This window comes from Spermophilus citellus (genome assembly GCF_964194105.1).
Source record: "Spermophilus citellus genome assembly, contig: SCAFFOLD_237, whole genome shotgun sequence".
NCBI lineage: Eukaryota > Metazoa > Chordata > Mammalia > Rodentia > Sciuridae > Spermophilus > Spermophilus citellus.
The window spans coordinates 88,271-104,869 of NW_027672946.1; the positions used below are offsets into that span (position 1 = coordinate 88,271).

At 32.5% G+C, this 16,599-nt stretch overlaps 1 long non-coding RNA gene across 1 annotated transcript in view; it reads right to left on the reverse strand.

Moving 5' to 3' along the window:
* The window catches only part of LOC308640331, a 184,443-nt gene that overhangs the window by 68,084 nt on the left and 99,760 nt on the right, over positions 1–16,599 (reverse strand). The gene's annotated exons all lie outside the window — the stretch shown is intronic.

Below are 16,599 nucleotides of genomic sequence, written 5' to 3' on the forward strand. Positions count from 1 at the left end.
GCAGTTATTTCTTTGAGAAAATTTTCCAATTCATTTAGATGTATGCCCAGAAATATTATTACTGGATTGTATGGCACTTTTTACCAGATGTATTATTATTATTATTAGTTATTGAGTCACTGTAGATTAACCCATGGGCACTTTTTCACTGTGCTATACACCAACCTGTACCCCTTTTTTGAGACAGCATCTCACTCATTTGGTTACAACCTTGCCAAATTGCTGAGACTGGTCTTGAACTTGAGATTCTCCCTTCTTATACTCCTGAGCCACTGGAGCATAGGCATGTGCAGCCTTGCTTTGCTACCCCAAATTATTATTAGTGGATCATATGTCATTTTTATCTTGAGCTTTGTAAGAACCTTAACACTTTTTTTCAAAAAATATATTTATTAATTTTTAAATTTTCACTAATATTTTTACATGTATATGTACACTGGCATAATTGTAATCTTTCAGAAATTTCACCTTACTTGGTTTGGCACTGGGAGATAAACCCAGGAGTGCTAACCACAGAGCCAGATCCCCAGTCCTTTTTGTGTTTTATTTTGAGACAATGTGGAGAAAACAGGAGCCACTTCAATGAAACTAAAAATGTGAATGATCCCAAGAAATCAGTTTTTTCAAACTATAGCATTTATTTCATTTTGAACGTACCTCCTCTTTTCACCTATTTTTCTGGTTTCAACAGCATTAATGAACATATCTGTAGCCTTATGCTATCATATAACTACATATTATCAGGATCAGAAACACAGTATTTTATATAGGCTTTGCTACTGTTTGAGGAGTATCATATATATTAAATAAACATTTTACACAAAAAATAAAAGCAATTTATGTAGTTTCTCTAATTCAAGAGAAATTGTTTTTTGTCCTCATCAATACTATGTAACTTTTTTTTTTTGGCATCAGATGTTAGCTTGCATTTTTATAATTTGTTAAGATGTTAAGAGGTTTTAATTTTTGATCATTTCTCCTACCATAAGTGTCATTTTTTATTAAATATTCTTAACTTTTATGTGAGCTCATGAGTTCTCCCACTTCTCTTTATACCTTTTCTTAAAATTATGTTATTATTTAGTTGTGGCTGGACATAATACCCTTATGTTATTTATTTATTGTTATGTGGTGTTGAGGATGGAACCAAGGAACTCACATGTGCCAGGTGAGTGATCTGCTACTGATCCAGAACTCCAGCCCATCTTTGTACCACTTAATGAAAAAAAGTTTGTTTCTTAATGTTGCCCAATTTATATTGTTTAACATATTTATGTAACTTTTTGAAAATAAATAACTGCTCTGTTTTGTGGTTCTTGAAATTTAATCCAAAGTTGCCATTACACTCATCAACATCCCCAGGCATTTTTTAAAAATCTTATATAGAGACAGGTTGTTGGCAAGTGGCCCAGCTAACCTTGAAATTTTAACCTTTCTGCCTTAGTCTTCCAAATAGATGGCATTAGAGGCAAGTACTATGACATTTTCCATATAAATCCCTTTTATTCATGCTGGAGATTGAATGCAGGGGTAACAGACAAATGAATCATATTCCCAGGATTATTTTATATATTATGTAGTGACAGGGTCTCACTGAGCTTTTTAGTGACGCTTTTTATTGTGGCTGGCATTGAACTCACAATCCTCCTGCCTCAGTCTTCAGAGTTTTGGGATTGCAGGCATGTGCCACCACACCCAGCATAAATTCTTTGTTATAGTAACTTTTGACAGATATATATGTGTTATTGAATCTAGGGGTGGTATACCCTTAAGCCACACCCATATACCCAGGCCATTCAATATTTTATTTTGAGACAGAAACTTCCTCATGGTGGTCATGGCCTTCCTGTGTTGACAAGCCTTTCTTTGAACTTTTGGTTCTTCAGCCTCTACCTCCCAAGTCATTGAGATTATTTGTGTAATACCATCCACAACTCTATTTTATTTTTATATTGAAGTATATAATACTCCTGAAAATAAGTTTCTTCTGATATTAAGAAAGCATATAATATAGTTTTCCCCCCAAATAATTTTTTGTCCCAATGATTTTTTTTTTTTTTGGAAAGAATGTCATATTTCTATTTCTGCAAAGCACTGCAAACTTTCTCTAAATTTCAAGTTTCTTGTTGTTTGGTTTGTTTTGTTTCATTTTCTTTTTCTTAATAAAGGTTCTATGTTACTTACACACATGTATTTATTCATACTATTATAAGGTATCTATTTCTATAAGTTCATATTGTACAACAATGTGTGGTAAAATTCATCTGTTTTTCAGTGATGTACTTCAAGTAAATCTAATATGTAGCCTAAGATAAATTAAAAAAAAAAAAGTTAAAAAAGTTTAGAGTTCAATGTATACCTATTATTAAATGAGGCATATTCGGTACAGGTACATATATATTACTATTATATACAATTAATATTTTATTGCTACATCTCAAATTAATCATATCTCTTTCAATTTAATTTGTCTTCTGGAAGCACGCATACATGACACTCTATGCAGATATACATTTTTTGTGGTGTGAAAATTTTGCTTTTGCTTAGTATGTTCTGCCCTTTACTCTCCTTTTCATGAAATTGTCATTTCAAAATTATTCATTTTTCTGAATTTTAGACCTTTTATTTTAACTAGTGAAGTCTGTAGATTTTCTTTTTATCCTCAGCTTTAGGTGCATCCCACTATATAAATTTTAATGTTGTGTAATTGACCTCTAATATTCTGTAAAATTTACCCCCAATTCTGAGCACTCTGGACTATTGATGTCTGAATGAAAAAAAATCTCAAAATTATTCATGCAAAAGGCTGGAAATGGATGGATCAGAATGTAAGACTGGTGGATGCTAAGTATGTAGGTGACATTATTTTTTTTTTTTTTAAGTATTGGTGGAGGGGCTGGGCTCAGCTCCAGATTTCTGACCTATCACATAAGAGGCCCTGTGTTTGATCATCAGCACCACATAAAAATAAATAAAATAAAGATATTGTGTCCAAATACAACTGAAACTAAACACATTAAAAAAATTGTGGAATATATGGGGGTAGGGAGAAAAAGATCAATGAAAAAAAATCTTGAGCAGCAGAAGGGTTCAGATGCAACAAGTCTACAATGGCATCATGAGGTTACATGGGTAGTGTTCTTGGAAGCAGAAATAAAATTTGGGAAGAAAGAAAAAGGTAACTGTTGCACTATTTCCAAGTGAGAGAGCCAGTTGTGTGGGTTCTCTTTTTAACACTTCCCATCTAGAAGTGGAATTGACAGTTCATAAGGTGTGCCTCAGTAAGTAGTAGAACACCATATTGAATGTACCTTTACACTTTTTCAAGGCTACAAGCTCTCTTTTACAATTGCAGTCACATTACATCCTTGTACTTTTTAGTTATTCATTCATTCATTCAATTATTTATTTGATTATTTACTCACTTTTTCTTGTCATTGTTTTTACATTATTAGTGATTATATAATGGCATAAATATCCCAAATGTTAACTTCTCTAATATTGGTTTATGTGTTTATGTATATACTTATTATTTGAACAATTTCCCCCTTGCCAAACCTGATTTATATTAGATCTTAATCTTGTTTTATAAATACTTGATAAAAACATTATTTTAAACAGCTTAAGGATCTATCTCCTGAGCATAATTCCAATCACAAACTAAAGTGGGCATCTGGGTCAATTAAAAGATGTGTCAAATCTTTTCTTTGTTCCTATTTACACCTTAAAATAGGACTCCTCTCCCACTTGTATATGTTTGAGAATATACTAATTTCTGAATGCAGCATTTAATAAATATTGATGAGTTTTCATCAACAAATCCACTATTGTTTTTAAATTGTTTAAATCCTTGATCCTGAAAATTTCACTGATTACCCCCGCACCTCTCTCTCTCTCTCTCTCTCTCTCTCTCTCTCTTTCTTCTCTCTCTCTCTCTCTCTCTCTCTCTCTCTCTCTCTCTCTCTCTCTCTCTCTTTCATATTACAGATTGAACCCAGGAATGCTTTTCTGCTAAGAAACATCCTCAGCCCTTTATAAAATATTTTATATAGCAAAAAAGGTTTTGTGAAGTTTCTTAGAGCCTCACTAAGTTGCTGAGGATGGCTGGCTTTGAACTAGTGATCTTTCACCCACAACCTCAGAAGACTCCAGAATTATAGGCATGCACCACTGCACACAGCTTTTGATACTCTCTTTAAAATAATCTGTCACAACTCTAATAATTGAAATTGCATTTACATCACTCTGTTCTAATGCAGTAATATATTACCATCTAAAATATTTTTTGAATAAATTTATTAGATGACTACCATTTTATTCCCAGATTTTATTCTGTTACCTCTTTAGGATTGATAAATGGTCTTATTTCTCTTCTTTCTTCTTCTTAGATATGTGTGGTCTCTTGTTATCAAATGCATCTATGATAAGTGTGTTGAAAATTATGATTCTAAACCTATCATGAATCCCAACATTTCCAAGAGTATTGAGAGTAGAAAAAGAAGAATATTCATAACTAATGAATCACTTTCAGTGGAAGCATAGTACCAGTGTCCAAGGTGGAATGTAATCAAGATGCTTCAGTGATAAGGTGGAGTCAGAACACTACCCTAGGGATTTGGGGACCTCTAAAGCACCATGTCCATATCAGAATCTTTTATTCACCTTTTAAATACAGTTATTGCTGCTTGCATAAAAAATAAAACACTATGTATAAGAAAGGTGAATGAGAATTAAATCCTGTGGAGACACCAAGGTTGATCTTTAATTCTAGTGGATAATTAGTAAAATAAGAAAAACCTTGCAATAGCCTCCATCTTTCCCAACTACGTGGAATAGAACATTTAGATGTACTGAACTGAAGTGACAAAAATGCATTTCATGGAGGTGGTACCAAAGAAATTTTAATGGCAGAATCCTGGAAATGTTAGATAAAAATATACACATACATATACAGTTATACAGAGAAAAAGATAAATGATAAGCTCATAAATGCAAGAGTAAATTCAGTGTACATGAGTTGTATGTACAAGGTAATGATAACAGCATGAGTTATATGTACAAGGTAATGATAACACCTAAAAGATGAAGAAAGTAGAAATTGAGGTGATACAGAACTCTATAATTGTGGGGAATAATAATAAAAAATTAATAAAAATAGATACTGTTATATCACTTTGGGTATGCCTCTTTCCTCTGCTGTTCTTCTGAATTTGGTTCTCTCAAATAAGCTTGGGTTGGTAAAGTGCTTTCTGAATTTTTGTTTTCTTTTGTTTTCAGGATTTTGTCAGCTAAGTCTTGTAATGCCCAGTCCTGAACTCACTTTTGTTGCTTTTTTACAATTTATTCTCATCTGCAGAGGCACAAACCCACTTCACTCACTTTGTTCAATGAACTGACTTTTTTCTATCTTTGCAAACAATGTTTGAAATAGTCAGTCTATAGGAGGGTCTTCCATATCATACAATATGGTTCTCAGACCCTGTGGGAATTGAGGGTAGTTCCCTACTGTTTTACTATCATCTTCCCTGTGAGAAGGTTTATCTATCTTTTGTATTCCACCAACTCAGAAGAGAAGTATTTTTGGTCATAAGCTAAAGAACACTAGAAGCTATAAGATTTGAGAAAATGCAAGTAATAACTGTCTCTTAGACTATTATAGGAAGTATGGCTATTTCATCAATTTGATAAAAATTTATATACTCACAGTCATTCACACTGTGAAAGTCTTGTATTTAAATAATCCATAATTGTAAGAAATAATTTCTGGTTATTTCATTCCAATAAGTGACTTAATTTTTTAGCCATATTAAAATCAGAAATTACTGAAAATTAAATCTATGTATTCAAATTTCCACGATAATAATGTGATCAGAATTAAGTAGGAATTAAGAGAACATTGAACAAATTTGCTATAAAACATGATTGAAACTTCCCTGCCTTTCCCTGTAAGAAACAGGTTGATAAAGCAATGTTAAATTTCTGAATAGTATTTAAGTTTATTTGTGATTCATTTTTTAATACTAGTTTCCAGTGGTGAGGATATAGCTCAGTTGGTAGAGTGCTTGCCTTGCATGCATAAGGCCCTGGGTTCAATCTCCTATCACACACGAGAGAGAGAGAGAGAGAGAGAGAGAGAGAGAGAGAGAGAGAGAGAGAGAAAGAAATACATGTTTGTTTGTGATGTAACTTATTGGTGTTCTTTGCTAAACCATTCTCTTCATGTTAGATACTCACATGTTCTCTTTTGCTTTTAGTTACTTCTGATAACTTCTGCCTTGACTATTATTTTCTTATGAACCTAATAAAGATTCATTTTATTATTTGGAACTAAAAAAACTGATTTTCACAGAAGGAGGTTTTCTACTGTTATATATATACTCTGATCATTCTAGTTCTATATTCTGGAGATTGGCTCTTTTATTTCCAGCTTTTTAACGTACTCAATTTAAATTTGATCAATTTGTTGGCTAGTTTCCTATCATTTGTTTCATCAAGTGAATGTAGTTTGATCAATTTTATGGTCCCATTCTCTACTTTTCTACCTCATTGATATTGGTTTCTTCAAAGTTTCCCATCAAAGTCTCTGATTGGTGGTGGGGATAACTAGAAACTAAACTCAGGGCTACTGGAGTAGTGAGCCTCATACCCAGACCTATTTTGTATTTGATTCAGTGGCAGGGCCTCACAGATTTGCTTAGTGCCTTGTTGCTGAGGATAGCTTTGAAGTTGAAATCCTCCATCCTCAGTCTCCAGAGCTACTGGGATTCTAGGCTTACGCCTCCTTACCCAGCTAGATCTTGCATGTCTTAATTTGATGTCATTTTAAACTTGCAAATACAACTATGTTGCACTTACAGAAATATATTTCCATTCATTATGCAATTATTATTGTGGTAGCAAAATTTTTTTTGGGGGGGTAATGTTTCTCTATAATTTTTTCTGTTGTACTTACTAAATTAAATATATATCATGTTAATGTCATGTTATTGACAGTGTTTTACAACATTTAATATTTTTGTAGCTATGTAGTAACTAAAAATGAATAAGCTCATATTTCTTCAATCTTATATGACCCCAATGTAGCTAGTTTCAGACACACTTTTTACTGTTTCTACTCAAATTTGTCATTTTATGATGAGTAGGCCAATGACAAAATTTAGTTTCATTCAAAAAATAAATATTTAATTGTATTTATTCAGGTTATCATCACATCTGATAAGCCTATAAAGAAAATAGTAGTGTGACTACTTCATAGGTGATTGTGAGTTGTTTTAGTAATTAATATGTTACCACAATGTGTCCATTAGAAACAGCTCATAATTTACCTAGTGAACATTCTTTAAAATATGATATTTTGAGAGACCTTTAGCATGGCAGCATGAAGATATTCATGAAAGGTTAGCCCAGCAGAACTAGTGAACAGGAAAAAAAATTCCAAGTATTTATAATTGCTGGTCCAGAAAAGTAGCTCAAGAAAATAGACAAGTAAAGGTACAAACAAAAGTATAAAAGGCAATAGAAATACACATTTTTCTACTTTCTTAATGGATATTGAAAGCAACATATGAAATTGCATATTTAGAATATATGTCCTTAGTTCCTCAAAAACCCTAACCTGAAAAATAAAAATAAAAACAAAAACAAACAAAAAAACCTCTCGCTATGTGGTAAGCATTCTTAGTATTCTTCTTTATATTGTTTGACACATATTTTGAGGTTTCTAAAGGGAAACATGTAAAAAATAGAGAGTGTCTTCAGACTGAAGTGTTTAACATTTTTTTTTTCATCACCCATACACATACATTTGGCTTGGTACAAAAATCCTTGTTTAATTCTACTAATTTGCACTTTTTTTTGGAGTGCAACCAAAAGTTCCAGATGTGTATCTTCTAGTCTAGCATGTACTTAGTGCCACATTAGTTATTCACCAATGAAATCAGTCCTCAAAAAGCACTGATTAATTAATTAATTAATTTTTAATTTTACTGTGGAATTGACTTAAGTAAATGTGTGACTGTTTATTTTATTCTTCTTATTTTTGTTCTTCTTTGTACTGGGGATAAAATCTAGCAGTGCTTTATAATTGAGCAAAATCATCTCTGCCTAAGTTGCCCAATTAGTTTTGTACTTTCATTAGTATCAGGAATTAAACCCAGAGGAACTTAACCTCTGAGTTACTTGAAAAACTTTTTTTTAGTTAAATCTCTGAGGTTGCCTTTAACCTTGAGAATTACCTGCTTTTTCCTTATGAGCTACTGGTATTACAGAAGTTCACCATCATAACAAGGAATCTTGTACTTATTTGGTTGGCCTCACCATCACAACTTACTAAAATTATAGATGTACACCATCATGCCTGATTCTTGCTGAGTAAATTTGAGGTACTGGGTTCAATTCTAAGCATCACATATACATAAATAAATAAAAATTAAAAGTCCATCCACAACAAGACACATACTTCACATTTGTTTATTATTTTATTACTAAATTAATATTTGTTAATAAAACTGGTTATTAAACCCATAATATTATAATTAGGCTTTATGAAACTGGATAATGAACTAAAAGTAATGTATATGTCCTGGTCTCAGGAGATTACAGTTCATCAGTTATTTACAATATATATCATGTTCCTTTGATTTGCAACTGTTAGTTATCTCCTTCAAATAGAAATTAAAGTAGAGGTTAAAAAACTTGTAGGCCATATTTGTTTCAACTAAGTGCTAATTTTGTAATTTAAAAAAACCTATTAGATAATTAATTCATTTTTAGTAAATTTCAGATATTAGTCATTTTAAGGGTTTTGGTGATTGACCCCACTGACACTTTATGAATGAGTCACAGCCTGAGAATTTCAATTTTAAGACATGGTCTCTCTATGTTGCATAGGACCTCACTAAGTTGTTGAAGTTGGACTCCAACTTGCAATCCTCCTGACTCAAACTTCAACATTTCTGTGATTACAGTAGTGCTCCACTGCCCCCTAAAGTTATTAGATTTTAAGAGAGCACAATTGGAAATAGAATGACCTTGCTTGGTTTGTTTTGTATTCATAATCCTCTGACCACAGCCTCCAAAATTGCCAGTTTTACCAATGTATGATAAATTGTGTAATTTGCGTCTTTGTGAGTTACTCATATAACTTATGTGTAAATAACATGTCAGGAAACTTTATGCTCAGGATCTTATTTCTCAGGTTTCATTTTGTCTTTTAGTAAATGCCTTGTGACTCCTTTTTCATAAATCTGACTGTCCCTATGCATAGTTTCTTCTGTCTGAAAACATGGCTATGAGTTATAGATGATTTTTGTTTGTTTTAATGCAGACTTGTTCCTTGCTATGTTAGAGTAAGACCCATGACATATGAAAGAGCATAGGTAAGAGAGATTGCCGACACTGAAGTAGAGCAAAAGTAGGAGTGAGGAAGCTGAGGAGCCCAGAGAACTGAGGATTGTGTGAGACGGAGCACACTAATCAGCAGGGAGATCAAGTTTATATTCTACAAAAAATAAATAGGCAATACAAGAAAGCATATATGTGAAGTATTAGAAAATATTAGTTAATCATGTGAAATTTTTATTCACTCATAAAACAGCAACAGCAATCAATAGAGTATTAGTAGAATGTTAATTAGAACATAATAAATGTTCACTTTTGCAATAAGAAATATAATACAGTTGACAATTGGCATTATATATTTTTTTCAAAAAGAGATAAGTAGACAGATAAAGCAAGACATGCCTGTAATCCCAGGACTGAGGGCTGAGGCAGGAGGATTATAAATTAGAGGCCAGCTTAATACACTTAGGAAAACTCTCTGCCAAAATAAATCAAAAAGACTAGGGATGTAGTTCAGTGGTAAATGACCCCAGGGTGCTATCTGTGTCCAAAAATACAAAACAGAGAGAATGAGAGAAAGATAGAGAGTGAGGGGCTAAGAGAGAGACAAAGAGAGACAGAAAGAAAGGGAGAGAGAGAGAGAGAGAGAGAGAGAGAGAGAGAGAGAGGCAACCAAGATTAAAAATATACATTTTACATGGGTTGTGGCAAAACAGTCAAACACCTGCCATGCTTGTGCAAGATCTTGGGTTTGATCTCCATTGGTGCATGCACACACACACTCACAAAAAATGAATATTAATTCATATAAGAATATTAAAAACTTGACAACTTTACAATAGTGGTTGATGTATACACATAGTTTTCTTATATACTTATTACAAATTATAAAGTATAAATGAAAATGTAAAAAGTCACAGTATATTCACATAAATGTAAGTGGATCTCACAATGAAAACTCAGCGTTTTTTTTAACAGTAATAAGTTACATTTTTATTTCCCTATTTTACAGGCTTTAATTTTGGTTGCTTTATGAGTTCCATAAATTATTTATCTTTTCATTCCTAGAAAGCACATGTGAACTTAAAATTAACTTTATAAATATTTTCAGGGTGTAGTTCTTTATCATTTAGTATATTCACATGTTTACCAACCCCAGCATTTAGTTTTAGAAACTATTTTAGATGAAAAGAAATTAGTGCCCACTACCAGTTTTTCCTTTTTTATTTTTCACATAGCTCTAGGCAATGACTTATATGTGTTTTGGATTCATGAATTTACTTGTGCAAAAAAATTAAATATAATATTAATTGTAAATCACATTATAGTTTCTCTCCTTACTTTCCATTAGCTTAAAGTTTCCATGTACACATTCATTGTAACATTTAGTGCTCTCATGAATCCTACTTGCTCAATATGGCTGGGATTATAACTCAGAGGTAGTGTGCTTTCCTAGCCTGTGTGAGGCCCAGAGTTCAATTTCTAGCAACACAAATATAACTTTCCTGAATAATAGTCTACTGTGAAAATTTACATGTTTCCATTTATCTATTTACCTTGCATTGATTTTACATATTGGTTCTTATGAATAGTTCAGTAATAAATATTCCTATATGAATGACAGTTTCAATACATTTCCAGTTACTTTTGGTATATTTCAGAAATAAATGCTTCTTCATCTATTAATTCTTTATTTTACCAAGAAACCATCAATGTAATTTTACTTTTGTATCAGAGAGGCATGGAATTTTCAATATTCTGCATATTTACATTTTTTTTCTTTTCCATGTTGTTTTATTTTAGGGTATTATTGCAAATATTTATAATTTTTGTTTGCATAATATAAAACAGTTGCTTTGGATAGGCAAAAGGAATAAAAGAATGATGTCAAAAATAAACACATAGTTGTTCATTCAAAGGTATAACAAAGACATATTAGAACTGTGGTAGCAGTTCTATGTACTCTGTACTATATACTATGTACTATGAAGTCATCTAGATTTTAGGAATTATCATTGACTTAACAGCTTAAAAATTTGGGGGTCTCTGGCATGTATAACATTTTTAATGGTTTATTCCCTTATTGTTGGGTAATTATGAAGGGTGCATTTTGGCACTGGAGTATGAGAGCCTAAAAAGGTAATTATTTGGGCCCTGGGCTCAATCAGCCTCTCAATAAGGAGGAATGACTACCCTCTAGCCAAGGCTAAAAACTTGGAAAGGATAGTTCTTTGAAAACAAAAAGGAAAACTTAATAATTATGTCTTCATTTCATGTTGAGGTTACTTTTTGTACAGAAGTTTTTTCAAGTCCAATTTCTTATTTCTTATTTTTACTTTGGAAGCATAATGAAGACTCCACAGCTTAATCTGATTTATAAATATGTGATTGTTTTCTTCTTAATTGTTTATAGTTTTAATTACTATATTTTAGTGTAAAAGACATTTTATGTTAAATATTGTACATAATCTCATGTAAAGTCCAATAACATTACTTAAAACATAAGCATGCATTTATATCAATCTACGTTAAACAAGAGACTACTTATTCTCTAGTTAATTTTTCTGACACAATTGCCAAAATTAAATTGACCAGAGGTATGGAGTTTACTTATAGATTTCTAGTTTTCTTCCATTGTTGTGTTGTTCAATCTTATTTGTATATATACTACCTGAATATTCAAATAATTATAATGATTAAGGTAATAGGGTATGTCAATGTCAGTAAAATATAATATGTAATGACAGAACATTTTTACTTAATTTTATGAGACATTAACAAGATCAACTAGTGAAAAAAATTGAAGCACAACATTTTTAGAAAAAACAACCACTTTTTTTTTTACCTTGGATTGAACCAGAGGCACTTCACCACTAATCCACATCACCATACCTTTTCATATTTATTTAGAGACAGAACCCCTCAAAGTTGCTTAGAGCCTCACTAAGTTGCTGATGCTAACTTTGAATTTATTATTTTTCTACCTCTACCTCTTGAGCCAATGAGATTTTAGATATGTGCCACCATGTTTTGTTAGTTTTTGTGTTTTATAAAGATGAAATATTGTTAACTTGCATTATTTAAAATCATTCTTACTTATTAACATAAGTGTTAATAATCAGAATTATCAAAGCAGAGAATCAAGGTGCTGCTTGTGAGGATGATAGGTAACCCTCTGAAGTTCACCAGCCATCAGCTAACTTTTTCTACCAGAAAAACCCAGATAAGCCCAGCTTGAATTAATAAAGCAGCCCAATCAAAATCTAATAAGCTTTAGAGTGAATCATTCACCATTTATAATTGGAAACCAAGATTCTATCACATACTTGGAGAAAATTCTGTGGAAAACAGCAGTTGCCTTATTGGTACTGTTTTCCTTTTTCCCTAAGTTAAGTCTGGACCATTATTGAGGTGCTATTAGCTTATGCAGATATGTATACATCAGATTGATGCAAAAACTGTCACAATACCTCATACAAACTGAGGAAACAATATCACAGCCTAGGTAGGCATTAGGTCAAAGGCTAAGTTACAAAATAAGATGTTTGTCTTTAATATATTTAAGTTTTAGAGTCAAGGCTGTGAAAAGATATACCAAAATGAGACATCCAACTCTTGGAACTCTGTTATGCTATCTGACATCTGAAATGGGAATGAGTCTGTGTCCAGCATCAAATAGAAAAAAAAAAAATCATTATCTTTTATACCTTGTCTTTTGGTCTTCCTTCTATTTCTGAGGGAAGTGCCTCTACTGCTGTTTGGTTTTGTGGAAAAGCATTTATTAGAAAGTGTATTCTCATATCTCTTGTATGGAATGTAGGGGTCCAGGCCCTTTGACTCCCCAAGGACAGGGAAGCCATATTCTCAAAATGGAATGTGATCATTATGAATTAAGTTGTGCTAGAGCATTAAAATTGAGGGAGTTGTGAGGATGGAGTTCTAAATACATATATATTCTTTATCAGTAATTTTATATTTGTCTCATAATAAGAATACTCTAGATATATTCAGTTTTGTGATTAAAATAAATTTCAACTATGTCTTTTTTTATTTTATATACTAAAATAGTTAAATCTACACCTATGCCTAACATATTATTTGTAGTTGGAGATTAGGGGAGTGCTTCCCAGTTGAGAGCTCTAACTGTCTTTTTAGAAATTAGATCAAGAGACTTTAATAAAAAATTATTGCCCTTTATATAGTTTTCAGTAATTAACTATATGTATGCATTTAATTCATACATTGATATTATCCTATATAAAAGGCTTAATGTAAATATCCTATTGCCAGGCTAGACTCCATAACTTTTGGATAAACTTGCCTTTTAAAAAAGCTGCTGTCTGTACTCAATTATAATCACCTTTAAAAAATGAAGTAAATGCACACAAGAACATGCCTATCTTGACTCATTCTGGCCTCATTAATTCCTGGAGGTGATGCCATCTACTGTTATTAGATAGTAGGCTTAGTGGATTCAGACTAGGAGAGAAGCAGTTTCCAATCAGGTGCTCTTGGATGATAATTGATTAATCCAAATTATGATAAGTACAAAAGCTATGACTTACACTACCTGATCGAGTTTTAATTTCTGGAGCTTGTCATTCTTTCAGATTCATTTCTAGGATTTCTTCACAGTGCTCAGGAGACTGAAGTTCTGCTTCCACCTAGATAATAAAAAAATCTATTTGGAAAATGCAAGTCACCCTGAAAGCCAGGCAATAGTTACTGTGCAGGGTATTGAGACCGTATGTGTACACTGGAAAGGCAGAAACACTCTGAAATATTGTGTGGAGATTATCTGGTGAGTAGTTGGATGCCCTGAACCTGAAATAAATCTCCTGAGACATCCTTCACTTAAGTCTCTTTTTTTTTTCTTTGACTATTGGCAAAGAAAAAATAATGGGCATGCAGTCATTTCTTTTACTTACTCATTTTAACTCCTTGAATTTATATCCAGAATTAATTTAACCATGTTATATGTTATTTCTGTTTTAAATAGTTCAAGGAGTTTACATCATTTTCACAAGTGACTTTTTTAAACTTACATTTTCACCAACAGAGTGCAAGGGTTTTCTTTTTTTCCATATCCATAGCTTCTTGACTCTTTGTTTGGTATTAGATTATTGACAAAACTATTCTCTTTTTTTGGGGGGTAGGCACTTGGGATTTAACTCAGACGCACATCCCCAGCCCTATTTTGTATTTTATTTAGAGACAGCATCTAACTGAGTTGCTTAGTGCCTCACTTTTTCTGAGTCTGGGCATTGAACTCGAGGCCCTCCTGCCTCAACTTTCCAAGCTGCCAGTGTTGCAGGCATACGCAACTGTGACTGGTGATGAAAGCTACTCTAACACCTGTGTTCAGTATACAATTGTCCACTATTTGACTTGTTTATCAAATATGTCAGGGAAGATTGTGGAGTCCAGTTTGTCAAGTATCCACAGAGAGAGTGTGTGGAAACCTTTTCTGTGAATTAACAAATATATGTGCTTTATAACCCCTTATCTGAACTACTGCTTGGGATTTTAGAAGCCCATTTAGATGCTTGCAAATCAATAGTAAACAAATATTTTGTTATCTAGGGGAGATTTGCCTATGATCAGTAAGCTTCATTCCCAGAACTTGAGCATATGGAATGGCTTTTTATTTGGGGTCCTCTGCCTAAGTCTCCTACTTTTCTTTCTCTAGAGTGTTTTCTTATATGTGAGGTAACTGGTTTCTTCTATTGAATGGAAGATGTTGAGATATTACATCAGTCAATAAAGAAAAATTTTCCTGCTGGGAAAAATTGGCTGTCATGGAATTTTTAGAGGGGCAAGCTGAAAACTGGAGCTCTTTGTGTGCTGAACACCCATAAATGCATAAACCAAGTTATTTGTGATTTAAGTTCTCTGTCCCAATCCCAGGGTCTTAAGCCCATGGAAGCCCTTGGAAGAACATAGATAACTATTATTTTTTTCTGTATTCTTAGTGGTATTAATGTGAGGATCCTTCTTCAGCACAAGCAAAATTAAGATCTAAAGCACAGAAAACAGTTTAGAGGTAGGGTGTTATATATATGGTCCCAATCTTCCTCTTCTTGGGGTTTCACTAGCTGGTGGTAATTCTCTTCCAATTATGTAGCACATTGCCTAAGGCTGGACTGAGATTCCAGCCTACCCTAGCTTTTTAGGATCATCAAAGGGTAGACATTTTCCGAGTTGTACAGTTTATATAAATCTTTCAGCTCATTTTTTTACTTTGCCTAAGAGGAACTTGAAATATAATATTTCCATTTAATGTATTCATTAATGGAAAGTGAGTCAGGAGCTACTACTTATTTATATTCCCAACATTGCCCTCACTTAATGTATGCCTTTTATCATTGGGCTATTATTGTAATTGTGTGTTTTGCAGATTGTACACAAACTACACCAGTGAATTCTGCCCCCAAGTCGATCTTTCTCCAGGTTGGCCATGTCAACCATTCACATGTGATGTTGTTCTTGAGGTGTTTAGATTTATGTTGACCTTTCAATTCCTATTAAGTATACATAAAGTTTTACATACATATACATTCACCTATGGATTTTGTTTTTTATTATTGTAAAATAAGTTGTTCTTTATATTCAGAATTTTCAGGTTGCTGGTTTCAAATATAACATATAACCTCCAGATGAATTTTAGAATTTTTTCTCTGGTCACTTCTCTCATTAAAAGTAAAATATGCTAATATTTTAATGAAGTGATATTGTAGATTTAGGGGAAATTTTACATCTTGGTAATGATGAGTTTTATCATGTACACAATGATGTGTAAATAAAGTCTTTTATGTTCTTTTGTATATTTTTATTTTCTCAAACTCTACATATTTTTATACATGCATGAATGCAAAGTAACACATGTATGTGACATCTACATAAAATTATGTGATGACTCACATATTTGTCAAACTGGATGTATTATGATAAAAATGGGTTTTGAAAATCATTTTCTCACTGTATTCCCTTTGCCTTTCTAACACTATTCTTGTTATATCTTTCTCAATGTACATTGCCTTTTCTCCATGTCCTGGATTTCAGCTGTTTGTACCAATAGGGCCATATCCTTATATGTTATCATGGTTCAGATGTGCAGTAATTTTAATAAGCATATGCTTCTGCTGGGGAATAGACATATATTTTCAATACCCCTTTCCTAAAAGAAATAACAATTTTTACTCTCTCTTTAGTTCCTTAGAATTTACTTGCTCCATGTTTTTACTTATACTATTTAATTTT